Genomic DNA, 12,944 nt, shown 5'->3' on the forward strand with positions numbered 1-12,944 from the left:
GACCTTTAAGTTGCAAATGATACCAGAATTGTTTTTCCTCAAATGTGCTACCAAATTATTTTATTTCTATTTTGTTGTAGAGTTTCACCAGTAATTAATATTTAAAGATTTACAGAAACACAACTTGGGGGGGGGGGAGGGGGAAAGGAAAATGATATCCAGCTGAAGTCTGCCAAAATTTCAGACTGTGAACTTGTTAGATGAATGGAAAAACATCATGAAGCTATGAGACAAGCTGTTATTTTCTGTAAGAATATTTGCAATGCTCTGCTGAGTCACATTAATATCTTATGATGTCCTTAAAAAACCTGAAGTCAGCTGTTCATCAGAGCTTTGTTCTCTAACTAGTCCTTCTAGGCTTCTTAGGAAAAGAAGTGATCCACAGGCTATCTCTACAGGCAAAAGATAAAAAATAAGGATGAAATCTGACAATGTTTAAGAATTTGTTGTTTTACTCATAAGGAAGATCTGCCACAGAGAAAGACAGATAGTGTGGAACAAGCCCAACCCATTTAAGTGTTTCATTCTATGGATTTTTCTCTCGGAATCCTATTTATATTTCCTTAACTGCTTCTGCTTTAGTTTACAATACCTGGAGAAACCTTATGTCTGATTATTAAAATGTCTCTGAATTCAGAAAATTTTAAAGATATTACTGGTAATGACTTCCCATTTACTTTCCAGGATAATTCCTAATATACAGTCTTAACATATATTAACTTTTTTTCGTTAAAGAAGTCTGTACTCCATCACCTTTCTCAAACATTTTAAGATTCCATCAGAGAATTTCAAACCTATATTGGAATATATGGTGTATATATTAAAATCACAGTTCAAAAGTCAAGTTTGTTGATGATTCATCACAGTTCAAATGACCAGCTCCAGACAAACCGCTAAAGCATATCCTTTTGGCAAAAGATTTAGCTGATTACAGGATTGCCCTGGTGTTGGTTGGGATACAGTTAATTTTTTTCCCAATAACTGTACAGTGCGGTGTTTTTTAATTTAGTCAGAGAATAATGCTAATAACCGATGTTTTAGTTGCTCAGTAGCACTTACTCTGATCAAGGACTTTTCAGTCTATCATGCTCCACCAGTGAGGAGTGGCACAAGAAGCTAGGAGAGAGCAGAAACAGGACACCTGACCCAAACTAGACAAAGGGATATTCCTCTCCCTCTTTTAGTTATCTTCCTTTTCATTACAATTACAATAATTACTATTATTCTTACTACGTTTTATTTCAACTATTAAACTGTTTGTATCAACTCACAGGTTTTACCTTTCTTCACCAATTCTCCTCCCTGTGAGTGAGCAGCTGTGTGGTACTTAGTTGCCAGCTGGAGTTAAAGCACAACAAGAATATCCCTGAGAAGAATTTTCTCACTAAGCTTTTGCCTGAAGGAGAGAAATAACAGGCTTGGTGCTGTCTAGTGAGGACAGTTTAATTTAAAATTTTCTTTATATATTAATATCACAGATAGATCTAAGTGTCATGACAATATGGGTTACAGTGATAGCTTGAACAAGTCCATAGCATCTAAACATCCAATTAAAAAAACCCAAACAGCAAAACATTATGTGTAATATCTTTCTGTGGCCTACAAAACAGAGGCAATTGTGCTATGGCATTTTATACGTCTCTATGGAGATCAAAGAAATACTGTTGTCATTTGCCTGAATTTATATGTGCATGGCCATATATTCATATATAGCTACATGTTGCTAGGATTTTCACATTTTGCCAGTCATCAACTATTCGCTTTGTCAGAACAAGCCACAGAACTTTAACAATAAATGATATGATCCAGTATAGCGAATCACATTTTCTCATTCCCTGCAGAAAAATTATTTCAAACACCTTTTTCTCCACTTTCATAGTTCTTTCTTTCATTGAATGCTGACAGTCTACTCAAGCTGATACAAGACATAAAAGGAGACAAAATCCTCATCTGGAGAGTTTCTCAGTGTAACACAGAAAGCTATTAAAACTTGGGAAAAGTTCAGATTTTTTTTCCCATTGATATACACATACATATATACACACACATGAACACACATCAGATACATACACACACATAGATGGAACACAGAATATGAAACCAATTTTTCTTAAATATTTGATGTATACTATGCCAGGAGGTATTACGGGAGGGAAAGACATGAGGCTAAGGTGACACTGACTGGGGAGAAGTGTGTCAAACATCAAAAATATAAGAACATTCTTTTACTGGAGATTATGAGCTTATTACTTATTACTGTAAGGAAACTAATTTTGTTCTAGGCTCAAAAAGCCTGATACATACTTACCTCCTGTGGCTCTCCCAGAAATGTAGCCATAAAATTTGAATAAAGGAGGTTCATTTATGTTTTTCTAGAAAGCAACACAAAAAAGAGCTATACTTTGTTTGAGTAGATTCATCCTATATTATATTGAGTAGGATGCTATTTATTACTGTTATGTAGAGAACAGAACTTCAGAAATGAGTTGGCACTGTGATGGTTTAAGTGATGCTTCAAATAAAAAAAATAAAAATTGGCTCTTCTGCTAGGATGTGACCGTGTATTACTTTTATGGGTCTCACAAACACAGATCAACCCTCATGAGGAAAGGCTGAAACATTCCACCAGCAAGGTTTTTAAATTCTAAACGTTTACCAGAAGACATAAAGGTCAGATATGTACCAATATCTCTAGACATATAGATATGTTATCTCCTTCTCCGAAGGAAAAGAATTATTAGAAAGAGATGCTGGATGAGAATCAGAAATTAAATGCACACACTTCTGCTAGAAACAGCATCAGGTGGAATCTTACCCACGGGATGATATATTCTCACAAACCAAAGTTCCAAAAGATCTGCATATCAAAGGAGAATAGTCAAAATAAGCCCCAAAGCATGACTATTCTTGCTGAGCATCTGTTTATTCTTACAATACCAGTTATGTGAACTGTTATGCTCACATGAATATTTTGGGATAACAGAAATAATGGAAGCATGAGTAAAAGCAAGGCAATAGGAAGCAAAGATGCTGCAAGTTCATCAGAAAGAGTGACTGACTACGGATGCTTGGATAATTGTGATTCCACTGTCTTTTTTTAAAAAAAAATATCTACAATGCTATCTTACTTTGGAATAATGAAAAACAAATGAAAGCTACACAGTTAATTTGATCCATTTCGGCCTCCCTCCAAAGCTTTGTTTCTCCAATCTGTTCAGTTCCCGCTACTGGTTAGAGTTGATCTCCCTCCTAAATGAACCTCTTTGGATGGATAAATCTATTTATAAATAGAAAACAAATCAAACAGGCAGGAAGAGAAATGTCTCTGTGATTGCTGAGCTGCGACAAAGCTTTTTGTCTAGAAAAGAAAAAAAAAGAGCTGTGATAAACTCTTTTTTGCATTGTCTGGAGTTCCTAATGCAGTTCCTAAATTAGGAGATGTATGACCGCTAACTGTGGCATAGATTTACCTTGGCAATGACTGGCAAATCCACAGAGGCAGAGCACTGCCTGGGGAGAATGGTATAGCACATAATAAGCTGTGTTTAATAGCAAAACCATTTGCATAAAAAAATACTCAGGATTCTGGTTCTCATTCAGATCCTGCTAGATTCAACCATGTAGTTAGAAAACAATAACTTTAAATGTTGTTAACAAGTCTGAAAACAAATGCTTTTTGAGGAGAAAGACTGTGGATGTAACAGAAAAGAAGGGAATTTAAACAAGAAATGAAACTATAGCTTTTATGTATCTCATGGCTCTAGAGCTTCAGTTCTTAATATCTTAGCTAGGTCAAACTGGAAGACATGATACAGTTGAGATCCTCTAAACTTTAGCAATTAGCAGAAGCAGAAGAAATGAAATTACCTCTTTTTTCTCAGCCACCTTATCAGAATTTCACAAGACATCTTGTTTAAGGTAATTTGAGATGAGTTTGGTTTGTATTTGTTCAAAGTTTGAAAACCCCAAAACTAACCCCATCGCTGTCTGACTTTGCCACAACAACAAAAAGCTCAGTAATAAGGGCACTCCTTAACATCCTTGAAGAAAATGGAAGCATTTGCTATATGAACAACATATTGTCCAGTTAGGCAAAGTAAAATAAAAAACAAAACAAAAACAGAACAAAAACAAACAGCTGCTGCTAAAGAGAAGAAACAAGTAAAAAATGTAACTGACACAATCGGGATACATTCCTGAACAAAGAAACACAAGCATGATAGATGCAGTTCACATTAGCATTCTTTAATGAATTTAAGACATTTTTGCCTCTTTGTCCTGGGCCCTGTTGGTAATTTCACGCACATATAATAAATATACCTGAAAATACTAAGAATATAAGATGGAAACGTACTGAGAAAACTTAGTAAAGTGCCTCATGTTAGAGACAGGTTTCAGGCTGAAACTACAGTTCTCTTCAGACTCAAAAATTTTATGACTGATTCTTAAATACACCAGCTTCTACATAAGTAATAACATCCTGTAATTGTTACATTCCCATTAGAGATCCTTTCATTCTAAAATTACTCCCCATCAATATATTATTTGCAAAAAGATGGTTGGAATCTTTTTTCCCCTTTATCCTCCTCTTTTAGTTCCCTTTCTATGTATGCTTTAACACCAAGAGGTTCATTACCCAGTTGTCAACTGTAGGCGCCTCAGCAGCTCTTCATGAATATTCACAGAGCTCAGTAGAAAATCTGCCCCCAAATCAAATTTGAATAGAAGTCTAGGACATCTGTCCAATAGACAAGTAACCCTAGGAAGTGTTCTGTAGGCAGAAACTGAAAAATAAGTTAGCTCTCAGAGACTTGCCTAGATTTCTACTCTAAACAGCAGGGAAAATGAATCAAAATATTTCTCAAAAATTGACATATGTTGTACTTTCTGCAGTCAATATTGTCACCTTTTCAGCAAAATATTCATGTTATATGTTGCTTACCCAGGAAAGGAAGTATTCCTTGCAAAAAATGTCAGGCTTTCAAATGGTTTTAGAAAGTTTAAGGGTTGTTTAATAAACTTCAGTAACAACTCTTACCTATTTGCAGCCACCCTTGTTGACAAGGCTTCTCGTACACAAAAAGGCCCTGGGAGAGAATTTCTAGAGAACTAGGGCACGCTGCACAATATGCTGCTCTCCTGTAACCATTGTGTAACTCCAGGCAGATCTCCTACTGCACACTGTACTCACAAATATTAGAATACAAAAAGCCTATTGTTTATAACTCAAAGGACTCAGCCCCCATTTTTTCTTTTTATTAGTGCTTCATTGCTATATGGTAGCAATTTCAAATTAAGAAATAAGTTAGCCTTTACAGAAACAGGCAAGTACATCTTTACCTGCACCCATGTTGGTCTAAGCAAACTCGGGTACTGTATAAGCTAGCCGGACATCCATACCTTGCATGTGCTCTGCGAGACTCAATGGAATTTCACAGATTATTTCCCACATGTCCACCAAGGCACTACTGAATTTCTTCTGAATTGCAAAATCTATACTAGGGCCATAGCCCATCTTTTGAATTTACATGGCAAATATCAGGACTTTCCAAACAGAAAGTCTGTTCTTCTTGCTGATAACTGAGCTGCTCCATTCCCCCCTTCACACTGCACAACTCAGGGATTCTGTGAAACAGATACAGTGTGAGCATGCTTCATAAAAACATGCATTATTTCATGAGGCATATGAAAAAGCGGGGGTTGAACAGGCTACTTCAATTTTGATTTTGCTTAGTTTTAGAATATTTGTGGGTGTAATCACTAAGAAAAATAGCTATAGCATATCAAAGCCAATATCATGATTCTAAAATTGATTAAGCACTTTAAGTATTAGAGAAACTATGGTAATTTTCAGAGAGCCAGACTTTTGAACATTTTATCATACTTTGGACAGAAAACATTTTGTACTTTTAAATCCTCATTTTCTATTTTTCTTAATATATAAAAAGCCAAAAAGTTCAGAGAAAATATTTGAGCTGTTCCTTCCTAATCTCTGCTGGTACATAAGTTCCTTGACCCTGAGCTATCATGTCTGGACCTTACCCAATGAAGCTTATACCTTGTTTGATCTGGAGCTATTTGGTTTTGTGCCTCCTGGACCAAGTCCCCCTGGACCCCCGTGAACTTAAAAGAATTGCTGTTGACTCAGACATCCTGAATTCAGCTGTCACTTTAGCAGTAGTTTTACTGAAGTTACAGTTAAATCAACTTTTACTTAAACTAGTTTGCTGGAATCCACTCAGTCTGATGGAGGCATCCTTTCAATAAGAGACTTTTCACTAAGTTATTTTTAATAAATACAAAGAGAATACATCAACACATTAAATTCCTAATGTGTTGTAACACAAATTTATATATGCATTTTGAAAAAATGAAGCATTTTTTTCAAATTTGGCTTCATTGTTAAGCCTCAGTACAACTCGGGTTTGACATTTGTAAGTAGTTATTTATGAGATATTCCATGGCAAAACTCTGAACATAATGTGTATAAGAAGATGCACTTTGTCATGTTCATGGAATACACAAACATGTGTCTGAGTTCCACATAAGAAAAGACTGGGAGTGATTTGCTAGGGGGTCAAGGATATTTTCTTATCCACCCATATTAGAACCAGCTAGCATAAAATAAACCAGTCTTGTGCCACTGAAGTAGCTTATATACATTGAACTTGCAACTCCCCCAAATAAGCTTGAGTATGCAAAATTCTATACCAGAAAGAAATGTCCCGAAAAGCTCATTTACAAATTCTGTAAGGGGTATAGAGATAAGTGGGAATTTCATTCTATCTAGAAGATGTCCTGATTATGCTTGAAACAGGCTGTGTAAATTTATACAGCAGACAGGTTCTACGTAATGCTTTCATACAAACAACAGCCTGAGCAACAACTTTTCTTCCGACAGTCATATTTGGTATCTGTGCCATCCATTTTTGGAAAGCATGAACTATTGCTAAGGTTTTCCAATTAAAGGCACTATGGTAAATATTTAACAAAAAACCCAACAACAAAAAGGGTTTAGAAGTTATTATATTATTGCTTCAGTAAGGCAGTGAAATGCCATTATATTGCAGAAACTATTAAGCACCATATACTTAAAATTAAACTGACCTTAATGTCATACTTCTAAAACAAAGATTATAGGTCATGCTTACAGTATTATTCTAGTAGTGATTCTAGAAAAAAAAAATATATAACTCTTTCTAAGTATCCATTTCAGACTGACTCCTTAGAAGGTTGTCTAGATGGAAGACTCAATATGGTCTTTAACAGTGTTTAATAAATGGCTATCTGGAAAAAAAGTAAAGTGACTGTATTATTTGAGATGTTTACTGGAATAATATATCCAAATCTCTTTTCCACACCTTAAAAAGATGTTGAAAATTTTGAGAGTAACAAACTGCAAGAATGATTTAAAGACTGGAAAATCTGCCTTACAGAAAGAGATTTAAGAGGTTCAATCTATTTAGCTCATCAAAGTCAAGCTTAAGGGATCTAGAAGTACTGACATGGAAAGAGGATATCTTATATCAGAGGGCTTTTCCACATATCAGGCTAAGATATTACTATATGCCTTGACTTCAAGTTAAAGCTCAAGAAATGCAAAATAGAAATAATGTATATTTTACACAGTAAGAATTATTAACCAATGAATAAACTTGATAAGGGATGTTTAAAATGTTTAAAACAGAATCAGATTTTCCATTTCATTTCTTAAATGACATGAGGTGGCATGGCTTGGTGTTGAGCTAGAAGATTAATTCTAGTTCTAGCTTTTGATTACTTGATAAAGACACAATAGTTAGTTTCTCTTATGTAATCTTCTAGAAGGAGCTGGTTGTTTATTTTAATACAGAAATATCTTCTCCCTCTCTGTGTTTTGTTTGTTTGTTTGTTTGTTTTTAAGGCAAACATACCATCCAAGCAAACAATCACATAATCTTCTATCTAATCTCCACTAATAGCTACTTTTCGTTCTTAGAGTAAAAGGCATAAATGCCTTATGCAAAAAGTTGCTCACTTCTCAATGTTACAGTTTTTGGTGAAACTTATTCTTGATCCCAGTTAAGACTCAGCATGTGCCCTGAATCCCGAGGGTTCATTAACTTCATAGTTTTCATCACAGTTGGTGTAACTGTAAATGCTACTATTCATGTAGAAAAATCAGCCTTTAAAGGGTCACAGCTGTATTATTTTTGAAGCTTAATCAGCACTTCATTGCAAAGCTGATACTATTGCTCTGGGTGGCAGGGAACTTCCTATCTATGTGGGCAATCTGAATGGGAGGTAGCTGCATGGGACCTCTACCAAAAGCAAGTGTTAATTTACACATGTCCAAATACTGATTACTTCAAACATTTCTGAGAGTAATTACTTACTTCTAGTATAGCAAACTTATGAATCAAGGGACTAAAAATGTTCTCTCCATCCTTTGGTTATTTTTCAAATTTGCTCTCTATGAAAGTAATTATCAGAGTCCTTTAGTAGTTGTTTTCACCACTTGTTGTTTTCACTTTTACTGAACACTTCCTGTTCAAACGATGCAACTTTAATCTCTCTGATCTGTATTTAGCTGAGCCTGTAGTTAACAGTACAGTTAATCTTACGTTTCTTAAAAGCACATTTACTAGACTAGTGAAGTGTAAGAAAGGGTTATCTTGACAATACCGGTTACAATGAAAAAAATTGTAGATCATTTTCAAACGCACTTTTTAATCATTATCCAGTTCAAGCATAATACTTAGATACTTAATTTGACCTGATGACAACTGAAGGGCATAAGAAGCTCTTTGAATTTGACCCTGTAAAAGAACCAATAAAAAAGAAGCATTGTTAAATACTAAAATTAATATAACAAACATCAAAATTATTTCTAATCCTTGTGTTAAAGGCTTTACGTAGTTGAAGGCTGCCTGACACAAAAATTGCAATTCACATTACTGCATAAGACAAATAGAAGGAAGAACTAGCACAGGCAGAAAATAAAGAGCATAGATGAAAATCTCTCACCAGCAGAATGAGTGAGAAGAAACTGGGTGGGAAGAATGGGAAGAGAGTCTGGAGAAAGCAGTGACAAAAGCAGTATTTTTCAAACAAAGCAAGTTCTGTGTATTGTAGCTGTTCTACTAACAATAACATCTTTTGTTTGTGCTAAACCCCCACCATTCATGAATTTCACAAATTTGGGGTCTCCAGATATTTTACTGGACACCTTACACAGAGATGTAGCTTTAACCTTCTACGTTTGGATAGAGATACAAGTACCAAGTTTTATATCCCTCATTTGGCATCCCACTTGCATTTTCAAAATGGGTTTTAGAAGGTGGTGTACTTTGAGGGTAGATTTTACTCTCAGCAAGTACAGCAAATTTATGTGCAGCTTCTATTAAAAGCAGTGATTAAGATTGTTAGGTGCTACGAAAAGGCGTACTGAAGAGCATTCTAACACCTGGGTACAAACACCATAGCAGTGGACTGGATGTAGAAAAACATGAAAAAGTATTTCACAGCACCGAGTGCTGAAAACCAGCAGAAAGCTGCAGTTCACCAAAACTTATGTCTACATGTAAAATTATCTTCAAGCTCAATTGTACAATTTATGGAGCAAAAGTTGGACACACAGTCAGCTCTCGCTTTGCTTTCCTGTGAATTGTTTCCTAGTATCAGATGTCAGTGCTGAATCTGCAGAGCCTGGCAGTTATATATTTTTTTTCTCTTACTTAAACCTGACACCAATGTGTTTGTGGAATATTTAGATTAGAATGCTCCCCAGGAAAACTCAGTAGTCAGGCTTTTTTATGAATAGCATAGTTCTAGGAGTGAAAGAGACAGATGTGCGCAGACCATTTGGCATTTCTTTATTTCTTTATATCATATACTGATTTTTGCTTCAGAGGTGGGAAAACACTCTTTTGTGAAATAAACTTATTGAAAAAACCTCAGGTGAGGCTCTGGCATTTTTTTGTCAAAGGAAAAAACAAAATCAGCAAGCAACAAAAAGCCCCACTAAAAAGATTTGTTATTTCAGAAGATCAAGCTTGTTTTAATTACGTGCTTGAAGTTTGAAAGTAAGAGGCAGAGTAATTGCATGCTTAAGATTTCTGCAAAGAAATAGTAGACTTCTTCAGATTTCCTGAGATTAATTTCCCTCTGAATTGGAATAGACATAATTCTATTTTTGATCAGCCCCATAGACCACAGTTAATATAGTCCTACACTTACAGATTTTTAACTGTGAGTGTAGGACTGAAGTGACTAGAGTTTTAATCTCAAAGTACAGTTGCTTGGTAAAAGCTCTACAAAGACCATTTGCCAGCAGAGAAACCACAGTAACAGCTTGAAGCACCAGTGTTGTTCTGAACCACTAAAACAGTGCGAATAGGAATAATGACATATGTATATAGAAAAACAACTTACATCTAATCCTGCTTCCCTGGAACCCAGTATCAAAACCTTGTTGATTCCAGAGGACTGGTACTGTCTTTTTTCAGAGAGAATTGAATGGCAGGCACCTTGCAGAATTAAATACTCTGACATGAAATACTTAATGACAAAAACTTCTACTCAATGCTGTAAATGCACAAAACAGACCATAAGGAATGAGATTTCAAAAGTTATAACTGAACAGGATTAATTTCTTTCAATAGTTTTCACTGGGACTTTTTTCTTCTATGTTATTGGCAGTGCCAGAACCATTACTTAAGAACTGTTACATTGAAAGTACATAATTAAAACCTCTATTATGCACCAGAAATGGTTTGTGCTTTACTTCCAAGTTACAGGATTATTGCAATTCTTTTCTCTTAATTAAGCATTATATGTTAATTCTGCTTTCTTCCCTTAGAGTTATTAGCATATAAATATGGGCACTGACTATCTGCAATTCTCTGTAAAAGACTAAGATTTGCAATTCCAATGGACTAATGATTTATTAAAAACCAAATACACTTCATGAAATTACTGTTGCCCTAACATTTCCATTCATAAACTCACATACTCTAAACTCACATACACATAAACTCTACTATAGAAGTTATTCTAGAACTAATTTGGACAAGATGGGCAAATGAAATTCTAAATAATTAAAGGGGTATTTACTATTTAAAATGCTATGCTTTGTTTAAAACATGCTTTTGATTTAGAGACTATTTTCCTTCCCATTTCAAATAATTCAAGAAAAAAAAGGTTAAGCATTTCCTGGTTGAAATTTCTTTTGTAGCAAATCAAAATATCAGCTGATATAGTCTCAACGTTAATTATTGAAGATTGTGGCAATATTCTGAAGAAAGTTGCTGAATTGGAAGAAGTCAGAAAAATATGTTTTTCTAAAAAATAGAAGAAATGAAATATTAAATTGCCCCAAAAGCAGAAATCTATGTTCTTTTTGATATCCTATACATTCTTTGTAGTGTCCTCAACTGAAAAGATATATCTATTTATCTGTATGTCTATAAATCTCCATATCCATTTTTCTTATCATTAAACAGGGAAAGACTATGCATTCTAACCAGTAATATAACTAACACTCATAGCATTGCTGGTGGAAACAAAAGGCTGCTGTGTTAGATTTTATGTTTATTTTCAGTTTTATACCATACTTCTTTAAAAGGTGAAGAAGAACTCTCTAGCAGAATAAACTTCCTACCTTGTGCATTCTCTTCCAGAATTCCAGCTTCCAGAGTGCGGCAGAAGTAACTGACAGACACAGCAAAGAGCAGCATTCACATCTCAAGCAAAGAGCCTACAGAAAGGTCAAGGAGCACATGGTCACGGGGTCCATCACTTGAGCACTTTTTGCTTCAGTCTACATTTTGGAAAAATGGGATTGATTTGAAAGATAATTCAGAATTAACTAGTATCTTCTTTCTTGTATAGCTCACCAAATGCCAGTGTCTTTTCTGTCTTATGTTGACAGCCTTTGTAAATAAGACTAGGTGATATTTGTTAATCCATAGGGAATTTCCACATCCTGTTTTGATTATGAATCAGATGGTGAGCTTTTGGCAGCTGATCAGAGAGTACCTTTTCTTTACTACATTATCAGCTGGAAAAGTTTTTTACACTATGTTCTCTGCTGCAGATACATATTTTCACATGCTAAATTGTGTCAGGTGGACCTATTATAGTGAGGTTAATACACTAAACCCATTTGGGTAGATTGCATAAAAGTCTTTATTACTACAGAGACATAGTTGTATCAGCTATTCATACCTTTGAGGGGCCCAAATGAGTTTTCTATATAGGCTTTTCAGTAGTTAATGTATGATCAGCAATAGCTTCTGTGGCAAGTTTCTTACAGTAGTGCTCTATAGGCTACATAGACCATTAAAACAACTAAATATCTTGATGACATAGAAGGGGGTCTAAGGCAAATGGGAAACAACAAACAATTTGATATTCCAAAAAGCCACAGTTCTGCTCTGTAAACTCTCCATCCAACTCAGTCAGAAAATATAGGCAAATCCCACTGAAATATCAAGAAAACACTCATTCCCTTCCTGCCTGCAAGACACATCAAACCCACCCAGTTCATTCTCTGTGGTAGTGGCTATGAAGTGATATCTCAGCTGTCCCTGTAGCCTTCTCTAGCTTCCTCTTTCTAGAGCATTTTATTTTTGTTTACATAGTTGCATTTTTTTTCCCTAATCATACTGCTTTAAAACAGATAATTATGTACGCTGTACTGTGAAGGTATGCAAACCATCTCCCACAGCACTCTCATTTGTAAAGTGTGGATGGCCAAGCAGACTGTTAGTGGAATGTGAACTGACTGGACAACTGGATCAATGGTGCAGCACGTGCTGGCAGCTACTTATAAGCCAATGCTTGAACATGAGATCCACAGTTGTTAACATTTTCCTCAGCAACCTAGATGATGACAGACTACATCCTCAGCTACTTTGAAGATGACAGTACACTAGGGAGTTGGCTGACATGACAAATAGCAG

Source organism: Psittacula echo (genome assembly GCF_963264785.1).
Source record: "Psittacula echo genome assembly, chromosome: 1".
NCBI lineage: Eukaryota > Metazoa > Chordata > Aves > Psittaciformes > Psittacidae > Psittacula > Psittacula echo.